The 10,916-nt window shown below is 29.1% G+C and overlaps 1 protein-coding gene across 10 annotated transcripts in view; it reads left to right on the forward strand.

Moving 5' to 3' along the window:
- Window positions 1-10,916, forward strand: part of LOC117180809 — a 162,052-nt gene that overhangs the window by 117,029 nt on the left and 34,107 nt on the right. The window lies entirely within an intron of this gene.

A 10,916-nucleotide genomic window follows, 5' to 3' on the forward strand; every position in this document is an offset into this window, starting at 1 on the left:
TTTTGGATTTTAAATTAACAGCCGGGATGCAAGAACCGGGCGAACGCTCTAAATGGGTAAAACTAAAGTACAAGTCAGAAAAGTGGGGTTGGGAAATTTTTTTTTCGAACATTTTTTTATCGATAATGCTTGTTCAAAAAATTTTAAAATATAGAGAATTGAAAACTTTATCTTTTCTCCAGAAGAGGTTTTTTGGTTGCATCGCTTGTTTTGTTTAAATAATGTTACTATCTTTCGAAGTTTTTTTTCATTGAAACCCTGTGTTTTTTTAGAATCAACTCGCAATAATTTGGCCAATTCTTAATAAAATTGGCTTTTTTTAAACATGTAGGGGACTCTTTTCCACTTCTCTTGATGTAGGTTAACATTTCATAAATATTTTACTTTTTATAATAATTTAAGCCGAAAAAAATACCCTGTTTTCCGTACGAAAAAATCATAAAGACAAATACGTGAAGCAGTGTTAAGAGAAGTTTATCGTCAAGCAAAATTTTGTTTGGTCAAAAATTAAAAAAAAAAACGAGTTGAAGTCAAAAGCTCTCGCCGCTAGAAGCGATTTCCTCCAACTTTTTGGGTTGATTTGAAATTGTGATGGCTCAAAAAACTAATTATAGAACGAAATTCCTTAAGTTATAAAAAGATAAAGCTAATCGATGAAAAGAATGTAAAATAATCTCCTCATTTTATTGGAAATTTTAATTTGTCAAAACTGATAGCAATTTAACGATAAAAACTTCAGAATCTGAATATATCTTTCCTCAATCCTCATCAAAATTCTGCTATCAGTCTCTTTAATTATATAACCCGAAGAATATTTAAAAATTAGGCGTAATGTATTTTTTTGTAACAACACTTATATTTTCAATTTCATTATTTAAATTCCTACGACTGTATAGATGAACATCCAGTCGCTTTAGATTTTGGCAAGTTTCGTTTTGAAACAACTAAAATTGAATAAAATTAAATTAAATTTCTTTTTTATTTTGAAGAAATGCTGGAAAAGTTTAAAATCTTTTTTTTCAACAAAATCAGATTCAAAGGACATGGATAAAATAAATAAATAAAATGATAATAATAAATAAAATAAATAATTCAAGATAAAAAGGATAACAAAATTTTCAGTTTTCCTACATTTTAATTTCGAATACACAGTGGCAAATTTGTTTGCTGGTAAAAATTCTGTAGAAAATTCATATGTTCGTGTTAAAAAATGAAACTTTTTGTCAAACCATTTCTATGTTTTAGATAAGGTTTTTCTTTCTGTAGTTAAAAGTACAACTGGTTGAAAAATAATATTTTTGGTTGAGTATCCAACTATTTTTTCGAATTTTTGCCTTTCTTTGATAAATTCAACTTTGTTTTTACCTAAAATAAAAATCCCTTTTTATGGCAATATTAATTATTATATTCTTCGTCGAGCGTATATGTTTTTTAGAGAAAAATTCAACTATTAGATTAAAGATTAACTTTTTTGTTGAACTTTTGATTTGTCATATTTGAAATTTGAGGAATTACAGCCATAAATTTTAACTGCAATTTTTTCGATTTTTCTAAAAAGAAGTTTCCCAAATATAATTTGCGTTCAGTTGAAAATCTTCAGCAAGAGATTTTGTAAATCTTGTTCAAATCTACTTAAAACAAAACTTTTAACTTAAGGATCTCTTAATAACAAAAATTTCATAATTTTGAAACGTATCCAACTGTTTCAAAATATTGAAAAGCATACAGGGTGTTCAAAAAGTCCCGGGTCAGCCAAATAAATCCTTAGGTACAATTTTTATGGAGAAAGTTGGGGTCATTCTTGAAGTAACATTCAACGAGGATTCCAGTGTTGACCTTAGTTTTGACCTTGACCATTACCTTCATGGTTATTTCAAGCTCACCTTTATTTTTTTAAGTGGAATGTCCTATTTTTGACATTGGCAAGCGAATAAGCGGAAAATTTTACGATGAAAAGTGTAGTCAGTTCATAGATAAGGTGTGATCTTGATGGACGTATCAAGGTCATTCAAACTTCAATATGATCTGAACATTTTTTCGCAAGCTAGCTTGTGAAAATCATTCTCTTATTTTACTTACTTAGACAATGTACATTAAAAAGTGACCATCGAGGGACCTTCACTATGACCATCAAGGTCCCACCTGACCTATGACCTAACTACACTTTTTAACGTACAATTTTCCGCTCTTTCGATTGCCAATGTCAAAAATGACCTCAACCTTCTCCAAAAAAATTGTACCAAAGGATTTATTTGGCTGTCCCGGGACTTTTTGGACACCCTGTACAAATTCTTGAAGTCTTATATAATTTAAAAATGTCATTATGATCATTTGCAAGTGTTTCTGACGTGCATCAGAAAATTTGACAACAATTTCTAAAACTCATAGCAAATGTGTATTTAAATTTTGAAAACGCTTTAACTGTTTGAATGTTTGTCTATTCGAAAACCTAATTGATATAGTTTCTAAATATATTTGATATCTAGTGACGAATTTAAATAAAATTTCCTAATCTATCAGAAAAAATTGTTTTCTAAACATTTTCAAATTTTCGAAATTATATAACTTTTATAATTTTCATCGAAATTGAAAATTTTATTCGGATAATTTGCAAGTGTTTTAACCATATATAAGAAACGTTGACAAACATTTCTAAAATTTGAAAAAATCAGATTTTGAAAATCCTCTAAATTTTTTTATTTTGGTTGGAAATATCAGCTTAACGAACTTACCCTTTATTTTGGGTACCTTAAGAAGTGAATCAAAGGCTGACTCGATTTTACAAATCCTACAAACGTAAGCGTGGCTAAAAACATTCAGGTAACCATACATACAGACATGCAGAGTGACATACATAAAGACAGAGAGAGACCGACAACATTTTATGATTTGCGGATTCTGTGAGTGCCGAAACGTACAGATCCGTTAAAAACGAGATAAAGAACATTTAGATGATTACATTACACTCTGATGAATGAGAATGTAAAAAATAGTTATTTAAAATTTTCATTTTGTTCTAAAAAATTGTTTTTGCCCTTAAATCCAATAAATACACGTGCACGTAGAGCACAATTGATTATGCTAGTTGTTTTAAAAAAGTTTAAACCACATTCCTGGAGCGCAAAACATCCCAAAATTATTATTAAACTATTAATTAATGTTAATTTTCCATAAAATAATAGGTGTTTGTCAGGAAATACAGTTGATGGTACCAGACGCATAAGACAAAAGTTGCACAATTATACCAAATATATTAGCCCTAATCGTCACAAAAATACCCTTTATAGGGATAAAATTTAAAAATATATTTTCCTCTTTCTTAAATCGCAACAAGATATTTAAATAATAAAATAACCAAATAATTGCGCTTACAATTTGCCATTTAACTTCTATAAAGGGTAGATTTTACGCTTTTTTAAAACATTTTTTATTGTTGAATTTTTGTATCGTTGTCTGGTACCATCAATATTGTTTACTGTAAATCACTTATTATATTTACATAAATTAACGTTAATTAATATTGATACTCATTTTAAGGCTGTTTAAGGTCCCATGACCATAGTTTAAACCTTTTTTTTAATAAAACAAAAATACGCTTTCATTTTTTTTCACCAAATGGAACAAGCTTAGCGGGTATATGATCAAAAAAAAAATACATGGAATTTTTAAGGACAAACTAATGTACGTGTTCAGCGAATAGTAGATTTCTTTGCAAAAATGGTTCCATAAACTTGTGGGAACGTTTAGCGCCGTTTTTCGTTCGGGGCTCCGCTAATTTTATACCAAACAGGTTTTAGGTCGTTTATGCAACTCATCTTGAGTCTTAAAAACTTGGGGTTCTTCAAGGATTCTCTCTCGCAATCAAGTTTTCTACCAGTAAATATTTACACTTTATCAGTTTTTAAAGTATTTCAGTTTTTCGTTTATTTAAATTAATTTAATTAAGAATTAGGGTGGCCGTTTTAATCGAGAAAAAAATAGCGAGTATTTTAAACTCTGAAAATTGAAACTCAAAAAACGTCTCACTCAGAGTTTTTTTCTTCAAACGTTCAATAATGTACACGTATAAGATATTGAAATATTGAAACTGTCCCTTCTACAGTTAGAAAAAATTTGACAATCAAAATTTTCTTCCTTGCAATTTGATCAAAATGTTTTTAAAAAATTTCGCTCTTCAAATTTAGATGAAAATGAAAATCGGAATTTCCACTCTTCCAATTCAATAAAAATGTTAAGAATACAAAATATTACTCTCTTACGATTCAGAAAAAAGGTCTGTGTAAAATTGGACCCCCCCTCCCCCCAGTTTTTGTGAAATGACACAGTTTTCAGACCCCCTGAATCCGAAAAACAGGTTTTTACAAATATTTCTGTCAGTCTGCCTGACAGTCTGTCTGTTCGTGGATGGTTTTTTTGTTTAGTTTGTTAGCACGATAACCTTTGAAAGAATTGGAAGATTGGATTATCCTTCGGTACATTCTTCTAGTATCTTAAAATGAAAGTTAAGTTCGTGATCGAGCCATTTTGGATAAAAATTCAAAAAATGAGCACATTTTAAATATTTTTGAGACCACTTTTTTGAAGATTCATAACTTTTCTATACGGATATTTATAGTATTAAAAAATATGAACAATTTATTATAATGACTTTTTTTGATAAAACCAAAATTGACCAGAGCACAAAATTCCAATAAACACACGAAAATGAAAATTTTAAGAGAAATTACGCACGATATGAAAAAAATCAAAATAAGAAAAATGTTGGTTTTTGAATGCACTACAAGATTACCATAACAACTTTTTGAATTTTCTTGAAAAATTGAAAATTCAAATTTTTACAGCATACAAAAAATAATGGAAAATGAAAAATTATATTTTTTCATTCAACTATTTATTATTAGCATAAAAAATAAACCAGCCATGACTCTCGGTTGAAAATAATCGCCCCCCTGCCCTCAAATCCTCGTTAATCTAAGTTTTGTGGGACTGCCGTTATAACTAGGCACTCCACCCTTGACGCTTTGAGAGACTCTTTTAGTGAATTATTAGGAGATGAAGCAAAAGGTACCATAACTGCGATATAGAACACGAATCGGTAGAAAATTCCATTGCCTAAAGGTTGGGTCACTGAGGTTAGGGATATAATTTAGAAGTTAAAAAACGGCAAGGATAATGTGCGGACCGTATATATAACGTGTAAACCCAAAAATTAAATTGGAAATGAGCAAATTCAGTTTTTTAAAAAATGGTAGAAGTTGCAATAAAATGTTTAAAAACAATTTTTGAAAAAAGAATACGCATTTTTTAAAACGATACAATGAGCCTATACGTCTGTTTTAATACCAATGCCTGTTAGGAATTGTAATAATATGTATTTATGGAAATGATATACAATTTAAGGTGCAAATTCGAGTGCAAAGCACGAGATACGTGATGAGAATGTGTTCGTTAAAGCCGAAGGAGCTTTAACAGGAGAGAATTTATTATCACCAAATTACTCTCCGCGACGATTTAACCTTTACTTTTAAAACAATCTGTGTAAAAGATTTTTTAATTAAAAATTCAGCTAATTTGTTGAAAATTGAACACCTTTTTTAAAAGTTCATTATTCTGGTAAAATATTCCGGATTATTGTTGAAAATGGTTTGTTTATACATCTATATTTTTTGTTGAAGATTTATATTTTTGATTGAAAGTTGAATTATTTTATCAAAAATTAAACTATTTGTTTAAAAATTCATGCAGTTGGTCAAAAATTATTTTCTTTTTTTTCATTAATATCTTTTTAATCGAAAATTGAACAATTTTGGTGAAAAGTTTAACTATTTGTTTAAAAATTCATTTTTTAAACTGATAATTTAACTATTCCATTTTTTATTTATCTTTTTTACCCCTTTTAGTTAAAAAGTCGAATCTTTGGTTAAAAATTCATGCATTCCGTTAAAAATGGATTTTTTGTCGAAAATGAATAATATTGGTTAAAAATTATACTACTTGGTGCAAAGTTGAACTGCATTGTCAAAAAATCTTTTTTTTTTATATTGCATAATTTTAGTTAGAAATTATTTTCCAATAAAATATTAATACTAAATGTTCTTCCTTTTTTTATAATTAGAATTGTTAAAATCAAACGTTTTTTCATGTGCATAATTCCTTTTAAATTAAATTACTCTAATTTTAACTCGAATTTTAAATGGTTTAAAATAATAATTGTTCAATTGTTACTTAAATATAAAAATTCAACACTCACAAATGAATTTTTTTTTAATGGTTTAGTTTTGAATCCTTGATTTGCAATTGCTAATTTCAAATCAATAGTCAAAATTTCTAAGGATCGTGCCTACAAGTAGCGACATTTCAGTACAACTAAAAGGCATTTTTCGAAACACATACACACTACATTCGCTAAATACTAAAAAATTGTGCTCTTTTTTAATAACAAAGTTTCAAATTGATTAGATTAAAAATGGAATATTTGAAACTAAAAAAAATATCTGATTAATTAATCTGAAGTAATTTAAAATTACATAAAAATTAAAGATAGTTTATAAAATTTCAATCAGATGCTTAAATTTGTTTAACTGCTAAATGCTTTTAAATTACACATAATTATCATCATTTAAAAAGTTAATAATTGAAGTTAACGTTAGAAAAAAGTTGATATCAAACACACTTTAAATTACATTATGTTATGTGGTATGGAATTTATGATGTATCCAGTGATTATAGGTAGATTTTTCTTCTAATAATTTGTAAAATTGCCGGTCAAAAAATAAATTTACTGTCATTTCCCGGTTAACTCGGTTTCAATACATTCTCGGTTATTTTCTGATTTGCCGGTCCAGTATCCACCCTCAAAATTTTGCATCTATATTTCAGAAGGTTTTCAAAAGTTTGATTTTTAGAGTTCATCTTATTTTTGATTAATATAATTACAAAGGTTGAGAATTTGGTGTTATTAAATATAAATTGAAATTCCTTTAACTCATATCGATAAAAATTGGTCATAGATTTAAATGGTACAATAATGAATTATACTTCAAATTGTAAACAAATCTTTTGTTACTTGAAAACAATTATCTCGATGAGAAACACAATGGCTCAATTGTTTTGGAAAGTTCTCAAATTTACTGAATCATTCAGAATCATCTTTGCTGACATGTTAGAATGTAAAGGTCGTCAGGGGACCTTCACTTTCTGGAAAATCACCATTAGAAAGCTCATTCAAGTACATGGATTGTCCAAGTTTACTTCTCGTTCGACCGGATCTGATCTTATGTTGTTAGTAGCAGGTGCATTCGATAGAAACTTTCGCATTAAAGTGGTAAACATGTTTAATTTTTTTTCATGGAGAAAAGTACAGCATAAAGCAGTAGCTAAATCTCGACATAAAACTGGATTCCCTTTTGATGCTCAAAATTAGATGATGATTTATGGATGAATCCCCTCCCGAATAACTTAATCGTAACTTTCAGGAATCTCGCGTTCTCGCCTCAATGAAGAATAAACCTCAATTTGTTTCGCACAGAAATCTGATCGCATATTTTTTATTCTAATATTTACTGGGCCGCATCATTATCTTTTATGATTTATTGAAAATGGTATTCAAATCTTCCAAGTAGTCTAAACAAATATTTTTATTATATTAAGAATCAAATTAATACTGCTGAGAATATAATTTCGAAAAAGAAACCATTTCTTTTATGAAAAAATGTTTAAACATACAAAAAAATGATTATTAATCATTTTTCCTGCGATTGAATTTCTTTTTAGTGGCCGTGCATAAATTTCGTAAAGTTATTTGATATTTTAACAAAGGAAAGATTTAAAAAAAATAAAAAAACAGTTGAATTGAATAAAAAAAATGAATCTTTAACAAAATAGTTAAATCCCCAAAGGTTGACTTTTTTTTAAAAAAAGATGAAATTTCTATCAAAAGAGATGAAATTTTAAATGAACATGACGAATTTTCAACAAGAGTTGAAATTGTAACCAAGAAAGATTTTTCAATTAACGAGGGAAAAAAATTTCATCCATAATGTTTAATTACCAAACCAAACAGACGACCTTCATGCAAAACAGTTGAATGTTCAACCGGAAATGTGAATTTTGAGCAAAAGAGTAAAATTTTCAAAAAAACAGTTCAATTTAAGCCATAAATACGAATTTTCAAGAAAGGCTTAAATCCTCAACTAGAGCATATTCATTTTTATCTACAAGTTGCAGTGTTAATGAAAGAAATTGATGTTCTATCAAAAAAGACAAATTTTCAGAAAAATGCATCAATTTGAAACAAGATATTTGAGCAAAAAATTTATTTTAACTAAAAAAGATCAAAGTTTAATCAAACAATTGCATTTTAAATAAAAAGAATTTGACATTTTTACAAAAAGAAATTAATTTTGAAATTAAAAGGAGGAATTTTGAACAGAACAGTTAAATTTTTTATCAAACCGATTTTTTTAGTCAATGAAGAAAAAAATGTCAACTTAATTGTTGGGTTTTCAAATGAAAAATACAAAATTTTGGGAAATGGTTTTAAGAATTTACCCAATATAAAATGTTTTTGCGATAGAAACTAGGGAATAAACATGCGCGCTTTGCGTCAAATTATGGAATATTTTAACTACTCAGTTACATTGCACTAAATAAGACTAATCTATCCTAAAAATGCGTATTTTTAACTTATTAAATTTTGCAATCCTCAAAAATCCTTTAAATTCTTTCGAATCTAACAAATGTTTTTTACTACTTTGGGACCTGCAGAAATCTCAAAAACCCTTGAAATCTTTTTAAAACAACTTAACCCTTAATATTTTTCTATAATCCTGTAAAATATTTTGAAACTCAATGAAAATTTTTAAAAAATTCCTCTGAATCCCTTGAAGTCTTTTAAAATATTAAATAAAATTCACAAAATTCCTATGAGATCCCTCAAAATCCTTTCGTAGTCCCTGATTTTGAAATATTTCCAAAATCATTTAATTCTTTTAGAATACTTTGCAATTCCTAAATACACTGAAAACCTTTTAAATACTTTCTAAATTTTCTTGGAATCTTCTTAAACCAATTGAAGTTCATAAATATTATGTGAAAGTCTTTAATTTACAGTGAAACCCTTCAATAGCCCTCCCTTCTATAGCCCTTCCGAGAATTAAGGCCGCGCGGCAGATAGGTGTAAAAGGAGCTGCACAGGTTGCCGGGGCCTGCGGTTGTCACTCAGGCCCCTATGGAACTTGCATATCGTCAGACTTCGAATTTTAAAAATGTATCATCGAATTTTTGTCTGAGATTCACTGTTTGTAAGTCTGAACTCATGAAACCTGAAAATTTGTGTTGTCAAAAAAATATTTACCCTTTGGACTTAGAAATTTTAATCGTTGATCCGTGAGGGCAACTGAACTGGACCCCCGACGATGACCCCTATGGAAAATCCATATTGTCAGAGTTCGAATTTCAAAAAAGTGTCATCGAATTTTTGTCAAAAATTTACTGTTTGCAAGTGTAAAATTATGAAACCTTAAAATTTGTGATGTCAAAAAAATATTCACCCTTTAAGCTTAGAAATTTTAATCGTTGATCCGTGAGGGCAACCGAGCCCTAGGCAGGGGCCCTCGTTGAATTTCCATGCGTGGAACACCTATGCGGGCCCCCGCCGGGGGCCCTCATCCTAAGAAGGCTCAGCGGGGTTTTTTCCACACGGACAGTTTTATAAGTAGAGTTTTTCCACATACTGTTTATGGGAAAATTTTAATGTATACAGCTTATTAAAGTATTATTTTCCAAACTATTTTGTTTTTTAAAGGGATGTTTAGGTCTTAAAGTCACACCTGCAACCAGCAAACGTTGGAAAACTTTAAGCATAAGAGTTTTGTCAGTACAAAGATAAAAATCGCGAAATTAAACAAGAATTAATTATGCAATTATTAATTAGATAATAAGATATTCGGTATATACCATTTCTTTATTCCTAGCTTATGTAGTTTGTTGGAAACAGTTTATAAAATTATGATAAGCTTAAAGAACATAATTGAGGCGACGAAAACGGAAACTAAGTAAAGCTCACTTTTGCCGAAAATCATTTTATTTTTTTTTCAGTTTCAAATACTTCAAGTATTTGTTGATAAATGTTATAAATGTTTAAAGAAATACTTTTGAAACCCATGCAAAGAAAAACAACCAACATCAATTATAACTACATAACAAGTAAAATTTAATATGAAAACTTCTTCGACCTACTAAAAACCTAGAGAAAAAAAATCTGAACATGAAAGAGAAATTACTTGTGAATTATCAGTAGCAATGCCACGTTTCCCATAATCGGCAAGTTGGCACTCGTAGGAAGAAAGTATGGCTACAAATTCGTACTCTGATGATCTCGGATGGATCTCCCCTGATTTTTTTTTATTTTAGCTGTCATGGGGATTTGATGTTTATTTAACTAAGTGCCCATGAAGTTATAATCAGGTCATTTAAAAATAATGATCAAAAGATAGGAGATAACAAGTTTTTAATGTAATGAGTTTATTGCCAATAAAAATAGACAAGAAATAATCGAATTTAAAGAGTTAAGATTGTAAACATTTGCTGTTAAAAGCAATTTAACTTTAAGATATTAAAATTAGTCAAAGTAGGCGATACGCTTCTACGAATAAAAGTTTCGTATCCTATTAAGACGTTAATTAAGTTATTCACATCTCGTCTCTTCCCATATCATTCCCCTCTCTCTTTTATCTTCTATCCTGTCTCATCAGGTACCTACTTCCCCGCGCAAAATATCCTTTATAAGCCTTCCCCTACCACCTCACTACTTTTCCTCACCCCCTTCTCCTACTTAAAAACCCTCCCCACTCCTACTTTCTCTCCCCTAACCTACTATAGCTTCCCATAATTCTCCTATCTTCCTTCCCTCCTCT

The sequence above is a fragment of the Belonocnema kinseyi genome, chromosome 9, assembly GCF_010883055.1.
Source record: "Belonocnema kinseyi isolate 2016_QV_RU_SX_M_011 chromosome 9, B_treatae_v1, whole genome shotgun sequence".
In the NCBI taxonomy this organism is placed as follows: Eukaryota; Metazoa; Arthropoda; class Insecta; order Hymenoptera; family Cynipidae; genus Belonocnema; species Belonocnema kinseyi.